Here is a 14,042-nt window from a genome sequence, read left to right as displayed (position 1 = left end):
GTGACCAGTGGTGAAAATGAGGATTCCCAATATGAAAGGTAATCGTCAAATATACCAGGGTCAAGGCCGGAATTTGGACTTTTTCGCCCCCCCTCATGCTTCCCCAACCCCCTCCACACAACTAAAATATAATACATCCCCAAGCTGTTTTTTTAGAAGCAGTAGTTGAAATTACAAACCGTATGCTTACTATTAAGAAAATTTATTTATTTATTGTGCAATAATTTACAAATAAATAATTATTGTTCCTTTCCGCGCGGAGCACGTGACCCCTCTGCTCCACCCAGGTTCCGGGCCTGTACACGCCTGCCCTGTGCCTCTCTCGCGTCTCCCCTGATCAAGGTCAATAAAAAATAGTATGAGGAGAAAACTGATCGCGAGATAGAGAATCTGGCATTCCAGAACTAGGCATCCGAGCACCTTTTTGAATCTTATTACACCCACAGCCACGGCTGAGATGTCTCACAGCGCGATGCGATCCCTGCCACCGTTTGCACGCGCCATTCCTGAGAGCAAACCGCGACCTTAAACTGCCCGGCTCATAGTAAGCCTGTAGAAATCTCCACCACACATACTGATACGGATCTGATCTCAGGTCAACATGATGATACTTGTCACTTTTTTATAGCATGCACGCTGGTACAGTGGCGCAGCGAGGGGGGGTTTTGGGGGATAAACCCCCCCCCCCCCAGAGCTCAGAGAATTTTTTAAGTTTAACCCATTTTACTTAATTGGATTGATATTACTAATAAAATAGTGGAAGGCTTAATAAATTATCCCTCAGAAAGCCGTATAACTCACCATTTTGAACCATTTATCTTAAAATTCCGCAATTTATTGATCTCGCACCTATTGCTTATCTTGGTGGATATTCCATACCCCACACACCCCGGTATTAGTTGCATCTAAACCCCCCCCCCCCAGGCTCAATTCCCGGCAGCACCCCTGCGCTGGTACTCCTTCCATCAAAAAAACCTCGAATGAACTGACCACGAATTTTACGTGTATTTAAGGATTCTCCTCTCGGCCTCCAAAAGTGCTGTAATCCAACTTGCATTTTTGTAAGTTTTCCATCATCCATACTATTATGTTAGTTTTCTTGCACGTCAATAGTCTCACACCAGGTTAAATTAATGGCAACTATATTTTTACACTGCAATCGCGACGTATAATTTTACATCGTAGCCGGCTACTTAACTTTATAGATATCCACTGCTTAGCATCGATACTTCCGGAAAAGTAGCTGGCCAGTATGAGCCTTATTAGTAATTATTGAGTTCAGTACAACTAATAGAGGTTAGAGGTTAATATAAATGAAATCGTTATTCTGGGCTCAATTAATCATAAAAATTGAGCATAGTTACATGCTTTTAGCCTGTCTTAACCGGAAACTCTAGCATTATCCGACAGCTATTGAATTTCTGGTATTTATATGTACTTTAGTAATTCAAATTAATGACTGATCTTGAAGAAGAAGTATATAGCAGAAAATATTCGTACATTTATTAAAGTATGTGTCAAAGAGTTCAAATTTTTCGTTGAACTTTAAAAAACTACCAATTAATTATAGGATAATATAAGACGTTCTTGTTCTCCAGGAACTGTGAGTCTTGGACTAAAGGATTGCAATTAATAGGAAAGAATTAAAGGGAGATCTTCAATAAATGTTATTAGAGGATCTGAGACAGTTAAGACTGGGAAAAAAAATTCAGTGCAGCCAGCGAATAAAAAGGGGCAAGCAATTCCCTTGCAGAAAATTAGCTCCAATTAAGCGAGTTCGTTACATTGTCGCTACTGACGGCGTCTTCCGTCCCTCCATTTAAGCTTCAACGAAGATAAAGGGTAGTTTTCGGATGGGACTCAGGGCTACTAAGTCCACGGTCAAGTGAAAGTAATTACGCTGGTGAGTATGCCGTTTGAAGCATTCGTATAACGGAGCGATTCACCAGCAATCTCCTTTTTCTCCAGCATCATTTCTCAGCTACGATTCCATTAATCATCTTCTATATTATTCCTGCTGTACAGATACCTTTTTCTCAACGTATACGCAACCAAATTCCAAAAATGAGGTACCAAAATGCACAAAATTTATCAGAGAACATGCGACGGCATATCTTACTTCCTAAATATTGCTATTGTTTCTTAAAATTGGTTTTTAAATAATTAAAAAAAGAACAGAAAAAAACAAAATAAAAACAAAAAAACAAAAACCGGTAAATATTCCTGACGTTAACGGCGCACAAACTGATACCTTTGTTCATTTGCAACAATATCTTGCATTCTTTAAGTAACTTTTATTAAAATGCGGCTGATTCCACATTAAAGTCTCCTGTTGATACGTAAGTATGAGTCATCGTGTGCGTTTAACAGAGGATAGTGTAATTACTTCCAATGTTGTGTTTAAAGAGGTCCTCTGACCTCACTTTGTACATGAACATTCCAATTAAAATTGTACATTAGACCCTGCCTTATTTTCTACATTTTAAAATTAGAAACGCGCCTATCCCTCTGTGGACCTGCATTGAAAAGAGCGGGGGAAACCCGCTGGGAGCGGGCGCAGCACGCTCGTTTATACAAGTTTGCAAAAAAATCTATTACGTGAGATCATAACAATAGCATATATTTTACTCCAATATTCCCCGCGTAAAGACTCTTTTATTTTCTTCCGAAAGCTACGTCTACTTTTCCTTGCGTAGCCAAATTGATAGATGCAATTGAAAAAAAACACGATGCAATAGTATAATTAGAGATTTTCCACCATTGTGACTACCATACATTAATATTCTTAATCACGAAGGATGCCTGCTATAAAAGGCGAAAACATCGTATTGAAATAAAAGGATAATATCAAAAACCTTGACCAAACATAAACCAAACCTTGACCAAAAATAAAACCTTAACCAAAAATAAATAAAACCTTGACCAAACATTTAAAAAGGGAATAATGATAAGGTTGAACTCTTCTAACATCAATTACTATCAAAAGGAAATAGATAGAATTTACAGCTATATTTCTAATTTTTTACTTTGGCAATAACAATGTAATTGTTGTACCTTTTCTGACCTTTAGGTTTATGTTTAAACCAGTTAAATCAGTTAAATCAGTACTTTGTGTACCAAACTAAAAGAATAAAACCTGGTCTTAGAATCATTTCTATATTTTCATACATTTTTAATGGAATACCGTAATTTTTATTTCAAGAAATTTTCAGAATAACATTACATGATGTAAGTTAAGAAAAATAAAATATTCATGTTGGAAGAAAATATGTGTACCGCTTCATTATTTAGGTTTGATTATAAAATTGTGCAGATGTTAGGTTGAATGTTACCATCCTTTTTCATATCAGTTTCCTTGATTTGAATGTGTTATATGAAGAAAATACTTCATCTAGCAACTACCAAAAAACTTTATGAAGCAGGAAAACTTAGTCCGAAGAGCGAGACTACATCCATAACTCATTTTAAATTAACATACCTAAGATTAAATTATATACTTACCTAAAAGGAAAGCAATCAATTCTCAACGAGTAATAGTGTAGGGATTAATCATCGATATGCATGGATGTCGTGAGTAAGAACAGCGTGCACCAGTATGTAAATATTAAACCGTCACATGTTGCTTTGATAAACTATGATTTTATACATTATATTACATGTGATTAATAAATTCATTCAGCTTTCCGTTCGACGATAAATGCTTAACCAACTGGTGATCAAACACATAGATGTCATTGCACAAACCCTGCGGGAGAAATTGATCCACAAATCTTTTCTATTAGTTCAGCACTTCCGTACACAATTCAATAAATTGAACAGAGGATAAAGCAAACGTTTTCTGGAGTTGGCGACCTTAAGTGTTTTCTTAGGCATAATGACTGAGTAATTGATATAAATTGTACTATATTCCTAACTCAAATAGTCAAGGTGAGCTACTTGCAAATAGGTTACTTATCGCTCACTTACTCAGTGATTCCCGAAGGCTGAATCGGTTAGGAGGGCAGTGCCGGATCCAGGATAGCGACAAGGGGGGTTTAAAATTCCAGCAGCAGTGGGGGTCGGAAAAAATTAACATTCTATCTAGTGTAAATTGGATATCCTGGGGGGGCTATATCACTAAAAATAAAAATATAAAATTTACCCCCCCCCCAATAGATCCGCCTCAGGGTGAGGGTAAAGCGAGACTAAGCTACAGAGTTTTGATATCACATATATAGGTAACGGGGGGGGAGGGAGATCTTTTCTGTGGAACACCTCCCACTTGGAGATTTTTTTTGGGTGTGCTTTGGCTTAACTCTAGATTTAAATACGGAACCCTTAGTTTAATAGCCCAGGACTCCAACCGCTAAGCTACCACTCCCCTCATCATTGGTGGATCAATTAAATGGGCATATTCATGGAATCGATTATTCGGCCAAATCAATTCGTAAAAAGCAATCGAAGTTCTAACCAAGTGGATATTCTTGCGCCTCCGCGTAACCCATTAAGCCGATAGCGGTATCAATTCTTCACATTCCCCGCCACCCAAGTTTGTTTCCACTAAGCCGCCCACAAACGTACCATTTGATACCCCTACACGTATTCAAACAGCTCTTAACACAGAAATAATTTCCTCATAAAGGAACAGCATTATTGTGCCATGACGAACAACGTTTTACATAAAAATGATGGAAATAGTACAATAAAATTCCAAATTTAAGCGAATTTATTAAATGAGAATTTTTGGCGTCGATAATAAAAATCTTTAGCTATTTATTCTACTCCCATTTTATGCTCACGTTTGGAAGGACGAATCTATTGTCATCAGACTAGCTTGAAATAAATAGGTTAGAATAAATTATTATATTCGACATGAATCTTAAAAAAACGCATTAAAATTTCTAGTATGATTTGTAAAATAATAATTTGCTGATCAGTCGTATAAAAATAGAACTTTACACGTATAAGGCTTTACTTTCCATCCATACGGACTATGACGTAGAATGAAGAATTTGAACAAATTCAAATTGTTGAAATATTGTAGGCCTATTAGCAACTCTTGGTTATTTAAGTCACTGCTTTATCATTTTAATGTATTCACGTTCCTTCGTTATATAGCATAGAATGAAGTACGATACATGATCGAAATTTGGTACCTAATTCAGAACCAGAAATAAATATTTTACTATTAGGCATTTACCATGAAAAAATACCTCTAATGCAGAAGTAAACCAAGATTTTCAATCGATAAATTGTGTATAGATTGTAAAGCGAATCGATAGGTGGTCAATATATTGTGAACCTCGATTTAGAATCGATAGCTCGATACATTGTTAATTTTGCATATTAGATTCCAAATCTCACTTTTTCCCGCATTACAACTATACGGGTAAGCCAGGTGGCACCTTTTCATCTCCATGGATTAAATAAAGTCCAACCATAACTCGGAAAAAGTCTTCACTCAAACATACGCTGAAATAAATGTGAAAATCAAAGGCATGAGTGCCTTCACCTCTCTACACAAATATTGAACTAAATCACTTCTAATCTAATTCCTTCTGTATAAAAAAAACTCTCGGGGAGGAATTTATGTTTGCTTTGAGCAAGTGAAAGAACTCCCCGGAAGTGTACTTAACACCGCAGTTCAGCCAACCAGGTTTAAATTCCGTGACGGATTCGTTCACGTTTCACTGGGATTAAGGAATTTTGCTCGCTCGATTGCTTATTTTTTTCGTACGGTGAGGGTTCAAAGTTTGCGTTATCCCCGAACAAATAGTGAGGAAGGATGAATATGGGCTCAATACAGCAGGTGATCGTTTCCATTCTCGATCTCTTCGCAGACCTCTAAATCAGCTCCACCCTAAAAAAAGTACACACTTAAAATGGAATGAATGAATCTAATAAATTTTGCCTACCCGGTATAGAATGCCGCGTCTATATTTGGCACCATTATTTTATTCCTGAATATTTTAATCTCTAAATGAAACCGTAATTATACTACCATTGATATGAATTAAAAATGAACAGGAAAATAATATGTAAAGAAAGAAAATAGTATTTTCTGGAATGCAAAAGTGTATAATTAACTTAAGTTCTCTTATCTTATGAAATGCAACTAGGCATATTTTCTTTGATCGTACTTACATTTTAAAACGTATACTTACCCTGAATATGCTTAAAAGTTCTATTAAACTTATGTATGCAGAAATACTTCCGTTCCCTCCAACAATCTCTTTAAATTCGTCGTAATTAGGTGATCAACGGGAACGTTACCCCGCCGCCACCGAGGCCGGCAAAGACCGACAAATAAGGGCCTAACAACATTTTTTTAAATTTAGTATCATTTTTCTTATCAAGAATACATCCTTTGATAATACTGTTAATCATTTTACAACTTCTTACACTTATTTTTTTTCTCGAGTAAGCAGTGATTATAGAAAAAATATTAATCACCTCGGACAAATAGACATTTTCCTGAGACATTCATTACACACTTAATCCTTCTAGCTATGTTGTCATATCGCTCGCAAACTTTGAAACCACTCGAGAGGAATATGCTCAGGTGTGTTACCACTTCAATGCACGTGTGTAACTTATAATTTGCTCTCCTTATCTCGTGCTCCCGCAACTGACCCGTAAAGAATACTGCTTCTTGGCGGAATTCCTAGAGAGGAGAAGGTCGGACGGTAAAATGAGAATCCTAGAGCGGAAATGAACTTCTACGCGATCGCGAGCCTGACCTTATTATTCAATGCCGAGAAATCTTTGCCCGCCTTGACTCCTTTCTGGAAGGTTCATCATTATTATAAATTTAGCTGTAATAATTTTGCGTTGAAATTCAGGAATTACGATATATAAGAACTCAACTACCTCCTCTACGTCTATACACACCGAAAGCTCACATAATAGGCGTATGGCGGTAGGTGCCTAAGACAATGCGAAAGAATGATGTGCACACCTTTGACGATTTTCAGTTATGGTTGACACAACATACGATAGATTAAAAAAAAATAACTAAAAAATGCAGACGCCATCCAATCCACAGCTTGAAAACATTTATATATATAATGATTTTCGTTTAACCCTCGAGTGGGCGCGCTGGAGTGTAAAAGTACGCCAATCTTCGAAAACCAAGGATTTCAACATTGTACGTAAATAGGGTGGTTTCCTATTATTTTTTTATTGCTTTAATCGAAAGATTATTACTCCTGGAGTACGTATTTCACGCTTTTAGATTTTTAAATGACAACATCTATTTTTCGCGATTAAATGAAAAGTGAAAATTTTCAAGCGCGCGAAAACGCGACGCTTAAGTATGAATGCCGGGAAATATCTCCGTACGTCGTATTTCTGGTTCCCCCTCCCGCCCGGTGAGGTGACCTTGAGGCGAGGCTTAGCGCTGATACGTCGCAGGATGCTAGCGGATAGCTGAGTACCTTGCTGGATGGTAGCGCTTGGCTTAAAAAAGGTTTATTAATACCTTATCAAACGAAGAAAACTTTCCGAACTTAGCCAGTTTTAATAGGTGATTATTAAGACATGTTTCCCTGAGCTCTGTGCCTCATGCATGCATTGGTAACCTCAGACGATGTATAACTCCTATCCTCTCGTGTAGAAACTAGGTCCCTGTGACGTCATGCGGAGTGGAATCGCATGGGCGCCAATCTGGCCTTTTTCCAATGAGGATAAAATTTGACCCTTGCCATTCGTCTAAACCGGTATTTCAAAAACCAAATAATTTGTGTATTATGAATACACTAATGGTGGGTAACGAATCGCAATCAATGCATTTCGTTTTCTTTGATGAAGGAAACTACCCTATTCTAATAATAATAATTTATTTACTCCTACACTTTGTTTTCACATTTGAATACAAAAATAACAAAAGTTCATTGGACCAGAATTGAGCCACCATCAAATAACAAAACGTATGGCAATAAAAAAATAATAATGCAGTAAATGAAACATGTGTGTTTTAAATAAAAAGCATCAAAATAAACACGAGGCCATTCTTCCCTAGAATGGCCTCGTGTATTCTCACAATGTCCTTTTGACTGTCTATCGCGTAGTTTTTTAAATTATAAAGTATTGTAGCAATTTTTTTTAGATCGGAAAGAGGAATCCGACACCCGTGGCGTATAACTTACACCGCACGACCGGGCGTGTTCCTCGTGCTTTGCTTCTATGGAATGGCCTCATGTATTCTTACCGTGTCGTTATGACTGTCTATAGCGTGAGTTTTTAAAGCATAAAGTACCGTAGCAAATTATTTTAAAGCGGCGAGAGGAACCCGATACCCGTGGCGTATAACTTACGCCACGCGACCGGCCGTTTACCACCTGTGTACCTTTATACTTGAATCACCTAAAAATGTTCACGCTTGAATTAATTTCTGCATATAAACATAAATTTTAACGAAAATCGATGGTTACCATATAAATTTATATATCGTGGACAAAGTACGCCGCGAGCCCGGTCGTGTAAAAATATCAGGCGCGCCCGCTCGAGAGTTAAAAAAGACATGCTAGTACATAGGCGCCGACTCCATGGGGCCTGAGGGGGCTCGAGCCCCCTCAATAATTCTTTTGGGGGGGCGGAGCCCCCCCAATAATTCAAGAATTTAATTAAGTGATATTATCATGCAGTGGCGCCGACTCCATGGAGCCTGAAGGGGCCCGAGCCCCCTCAAAAATTCGTTATGGGTGTGAGGAAATAATGTGTCAGGCTTGTAGATTTTCCCCGGAGTGTTCAGATATCGAGATTCGAGTTATCAGTGTTCTATTGTTGATCATATGACTCTTCATAAATGCTTAAAAAACTTAAAACTCACTACTTATAAAATTTCCCAGGGCAAGATCCCCGGTTAGAGCCCCCCCAATATTTTTTGTAAGTCGGCGCCCCTGATGCTAGATACATATTAATGTTTAGAAATCAGAAAGATATGCACAGGATATATACCGTGACATATATATTTATATATGCCCGAATATGACGTTATTTTTACGTACTACTATCACACTTTTTACCATAAAACTCTAGCAGTTAGCATTAAAAAAATCAATACCTAGGTTTAACGAAAAAAGTCTCTACCGTGGCAATAAATTGGGCTCTAACAAAATATTCTCAGCATAATTCACGTACTTCCGCCTTTCTGACCGAATAAATGTTCTCGTTGCCAGAGAACTACCATGACAATTACCAAAACCTAGCATATTACGGGGAAATCGATGCGTTCCGGGATTTATTCCACCGCCTACCTTCAGCCACAATATGCCAAGAGTGTGTCACTTTGCCTGCATCATAGTGAGATGACCCAATGAAGAAAATATTGCAGAGTGTATCCCCGGACACTGATAACTCAGATTTCACGCCGATGACGCTCATGCATAAACAATCGAGAAAGAAGTCCAAGCACAAGTGACACATGCATGAAATACTCTATGGAACGCACGGAGACCTTTATCTCGCATTGGAATTTCTTAGCCTGAAAATATCGCGGTTGCTTCACACGCAATAATTCAGAATTGATCCCCGTGCACCGAGTCCAAAGATGAAAATTAGTCACTATGCAATGACAGCGATAAAATGTATGCAGTAAGTAATGTTTTTTGATCCTTGGACATAAGACTTGAAAGATGGAAAAGCCGTACATACTCGATATCCTCATGATGGTGAAACTATTTGAAGTGAAACGGCTTAGCCTATAATCACCCATCTATAGGGTTAGCTAGTTGAAGTGAATGAATATACTCACAAGAAGAAAGATTATTTCACACAATTTTCCCTGTTATTGCGTTCATTGATTTTTTCCAGCTAAGCTAAAGTTCAATAGGTAAGTGTACTTGTGAGGCTAGAGTCTTTGTGAATTGCACTAAAATTCGCTAATTTGATAACGTTATCGACATCTGATACATACGATCGTCAAACACCTGGGTGAAACAACACATTGATAACATAGAATCACCATTGTAAATAAATTTTCTTCGTAAGGCATGAAAAAATAACTTGGTAGCCACGGATCTGACGAAGGTTTAGGCTAAGGTTTTCCGCCGGCGAAAACAACTGGGTATGGAGAGGGGTACAATTGCACAGGATTATGAGTACAATGCAATTCCATAAAAAGTGATGAAGCGAAGTTCCTTGATGGTTTGGCTCTGCAGTGCGACCATGGTCTTAGAAGAATGCAGTGGTGGATTCAGAGAGAGGCTAGAGGGAGCCCTTTGGGTAACCAATATACATAAGATAAAAATGGCAATTTTTTCGGAACACCACTTCTGCTAGGAGATTACACCCCAGGCCCCTAACCTAGCCCTCCCCTTGTCCCTATCCTGGATCCGTCAATGGCAGTATGCATAGTTTTTGCGGCTTCTCTTTGACTAAATTAATTTTTAATAGACTAGCCTATTATACCTGATAGTTCACGGTGGCGGACTTCTAAGTGATGGTCGATACTCAAGGCATCGGAGGAAGGGGCTAAGGGGATATACAGTCCTGAGTAGCCTCCCTCCATATGAACCCCCGCAAAATATATCTCTCATCCAATTCAACGCCAGCCCCGGAAAAATAATTCTTGCAACGGCCCTGCCGATAATATTTAATTTTAATAATTAATGTTTCCACCGAAATCAGTTACGCAAAGTAAGTTATCTCAGCGCTACAACGTCGCGGATCGAACGCGTGCTCTACACCCCTTCATTACTACAAAGTAGTCGTATTCAGAAATTGCACTTTGAGTGCGAAATCTCAGTTACACTATACGAAGACTACACACAATAAGAGAAAACTTCGAAACAATCAAATGATATTCAGATGTCCGTTATAATGAGACGGAGTTCATCCTGAACTGATAATGAATCTTAAGGGCTGCTAGATTCTTCTACAGCATCATCATATTTTTTCGTTTCTTTGCGTAATCTTTACCGCATCTCCAGCTCTTTGTCACACACAGTAAAATCCTCTCTATGATACATAGGGATCGGGAATTCAAACAGGGGCAGATTCAGGGGTCGGCAAAGGGGTCATGACCCCCTGCCGAATAATTATCATAATTTTTCATTTTTATCAGTTTCACAGTTTTTGTATCCTTGTGAAGGAGTGAAGGGAATGTACAATTTACTTTGTACATGCAAATTCATCGCTACAAGTCCTATACGCGAGAGACGTTTAAGCTGTATTTATCGTAGAGCGTAGCACTCCATACTGTACAAACGCCCCTCTCACCCGGGGGAGTAATCCCATACTACCCGGACCCAGGTCATGACCCCCCCCTCAAATTTGATGCTGAATCCGGCCCTGAATCCGATACACATCGTGACGTGAAGCCCTCCATTTCCACCAAGCCAACCACACGTCCTCGCCAAACGTTTTTGATAGCCCACGCGCTTTTCACTGCTAATTTTTTTCGCCGTTTTATAGCCATAATACCGCGGGGGAAAAAAAGAAATCGAAGCTTTGCCTTCGCCCGCCGTTTCTTTTCTTTTCTAATTTTTTTTCTTCGCGGGATTCCTTCCAAGGTTATGGGTGATATAATTTATAACCGTCGCGCCGCGCCGCTCCTTCACTTTCACCCATTGTCCCTTTTAACTCCCGCCCTTGGTGACGCATTTGACTGTTTTACCCCCCCTCCGCCGTGACGCGCCGGTCGTCTCGCTCCGTTTAAAGCCCGCTTTCCCGCCACAACAGCTCCTCCTCACCGCTCGCCCGCCATCATTTTCCCATCTTGATCACATCAATCACGCGAATTACTTCCAAGCGCTCGCTGTCCCCTGTCCACCCCCGCGCATCTTTCCGCTAACGAGATGCAGGAACGTGAAATGCACTCCTGAGAGAGCTCAATGACCCACTCGATCTTCCCTCTTTCCCCACGACTTTTATGACCCTCGCAGATGAACCCATATGGAGTGAAGGACCTTATGGGTATGTCCATGGGAATGCCGAGAAGAAATGGAGAATCATGAGCATTAAAAGATAAGGAAATATGAGGATGCATCGTCTCCTGAAAAATGACGTACCTGTAGAGTCTACATAGCAGTGAAAAAATGTTTCTGATGGCTTCCACCAATCCCTGGGAAATGTCCTCAAATAAATTGAAGGTTTCTCATAGATACTTGAGTACCCACTTTTTCAATGTCCTTTCATGATACCCTCTAACATGACTAAATGTGCACCTTGCACTGCACGTTGGAGTCAAATATTGGAAATAGAATAGAAGATTTGATTCCGAGTATATTTTAACCTTTAGTACTTTTTGAGGTTAAAATAAACGACATTCATTAGGAAACATCAAATAAAGTTTCTTTGGGGAAGCAGAGTTTTCGGAAATACACTAAATTTTCACTTTAAAATAAGAAAAGTAGCCTTAGTCAGTTTCAATTTTATGCAATATGGTATCAATAAATTTTTCTTAAATGAATATTTTGGTGAAAATCATGTAATCGTGGTTTACACGTTCCATCAATCTCAAAATATAAAATATGTTTAGTTAACTTCAGAGGTCTAGGTCATTATCAAGACACCTATGCACGAGGGTTGCCCATAAAGTAGTACACCATATTTTTTCTTCGGCATTCATTCCTTGCACATACTGAGAATTGCACACACGAAAGAATGATTTTTCAGCTACACACCCTATTTTTACACGTAATCTCTGCCCCGTTCTATAGCGCTCCTCCAGTGTGAAACAAGGGCGTGTTTGCCCTTTTGGTATCAAGCCTTGTTCTGGTCCCCGACCGATGCAAATCTTGGAGCACCGTCGAACCGCCTTCTGATGCCTTCTTCCTCTGAGCTCAGAGACTAGCCGTTCTCTCATTCACAGCATATACTCCATAGACTTTGCACAAATGCGTTTGAATATTCCCCTACAGTATCTTTCTCTGCAGTGAGAAATTCAATGCCGGCAAGCTGCTTGCAAAGTACATCAATTACAGACGACATTTTGAATTGATATTGCAGTTAAACTTTCCATCGTAAGAGCTAGAAATTTTGCACGGGCACCCATGAGATTCCTGATAATGCATACGTAACGTTTCCAATTGTTGTCGGTAGAGAAAAAAGTTGTGGCGCATTACTTCCTGGGGAACCCTCGTACATTTACGATTAATTAGTCATTGAAGACAAGCTATATATAACTAATATATATTATGTGCAACGTGGAAGTAAATGACCTCTTCTTTATCTTGCAGTGCACGGAGTTGGCGCCCCGCTGGTCACAGGCCACCGGCAGCCCAAGAAAACATTACAGAAAATTGCAGTTGTTTCTTCAGGTACTATTGAGTGACAATTTTAACTGGCGACTTACTAACAATTCTGCCTGATGTACGTAAAACGTGCAAACATAATCTATTTTGATCAATGTTTAAAAGTGAAATCCGTAGGCTTTATTACCGTTTGCCGACCTCTGTTATAGGTGATTTGAGAGCACGTAAGAATTTTCTTCAAGGCACAGCATAGTGATAGAAGTAAAATGGTAAGAAGTAAGAATTAAGTAAGAAAGAAGAAAGAAGTAAGTAAAAGCTTCGCTTAAAAATGATGTGACTTGACCGGTATTTGAACCCTGATGCATAAAAGAAGATAAAGAAGGAATAAATTAGGTATTTTACGAATTGCTTAACCAAATCGGGGAATTTTCGAAGGATTACCTTTTTTAACACTAATTTCAGAGAGTACTTTCCGGAGCAGCGTGTTACCTTTTCAATTATTAATAGTTTACTTAGTTATAATTAGTGGACGTTAATAAATTTATAAGAGAATTACTGCTCTTTTACATTCTTTAAGAGAGCCAACATCTTTTTAATTGCCATAAATTTATTAGTTTCGATGTCCATTGGCATTAAAATCACTTTGAAAACACAAGTGTTAGCACATGAAATCCATTTCATTTATGGAAGATCAAAAAACAGCAGAGTAATAAAACATTTTCCTCGAAAATATTGTCAAACTAAAAACCTCATTCAAGCTTTATAGCGTGAGAGAAAAACATAATCTTAACCCCTTGAAAAAATTCAAATTTCAGGGAGTGAAAAGAACCTATATTTTATTCCGAGAGATTTGTTGTGGGCTAATTA

General features: G+C 38.6%; 2 protein-coding genes across 6 annotated transcripts in view; one reads left to right on the top strand and one right to left on the bottom strand.

Moving 5' to 3' along the window:
• The window catches only part of LOC124153880 (leucine-rich repeat-containing protein 15-like), a 299,604-nt gene that overhangs the window by 50,241 nt on the left and 235,321 nt on the right, over positions 1-14,042 (top strand). For both annotated transcript variants that reach the window (XM_046527265.1, XM_046527264.1), the window contains exon 2: positions 13,161-13,241. The gene's annotated coding sequence lies outside the window, so the exon portion shown is untranslated. The remainder of the gene's footprint in view (positions 1-13,160; positions 13,242-14,042) is intronic.
• Positions 1-14,042, bottom strand: part of LOC124153879 (sarcoplasmic reticulum histidine-rich calcium-binding protein-like) — a 267,667-nt gene that overhangs the window by 59,941 nt on the left and 193,684 nt on the right. The window lies entirely within an intron of this gene.

This window comes from Ischnura elegans, chromosome 2 (assembly GCF_921293095.1).
Source record: "Ischnura elegans chromosome 2, ioIscEleg1.1, whole genome shotgun sequence".
Taxonomy (NCBI): Eukaryota; Metazoa; Arthropoda; class Insecta; order Odonata; family Coenagrionidae; genus Ischnura; species Ischnura elegans.
This window is presented reverse-complemented; position numbering and strand designations above follow the sequence as displayed.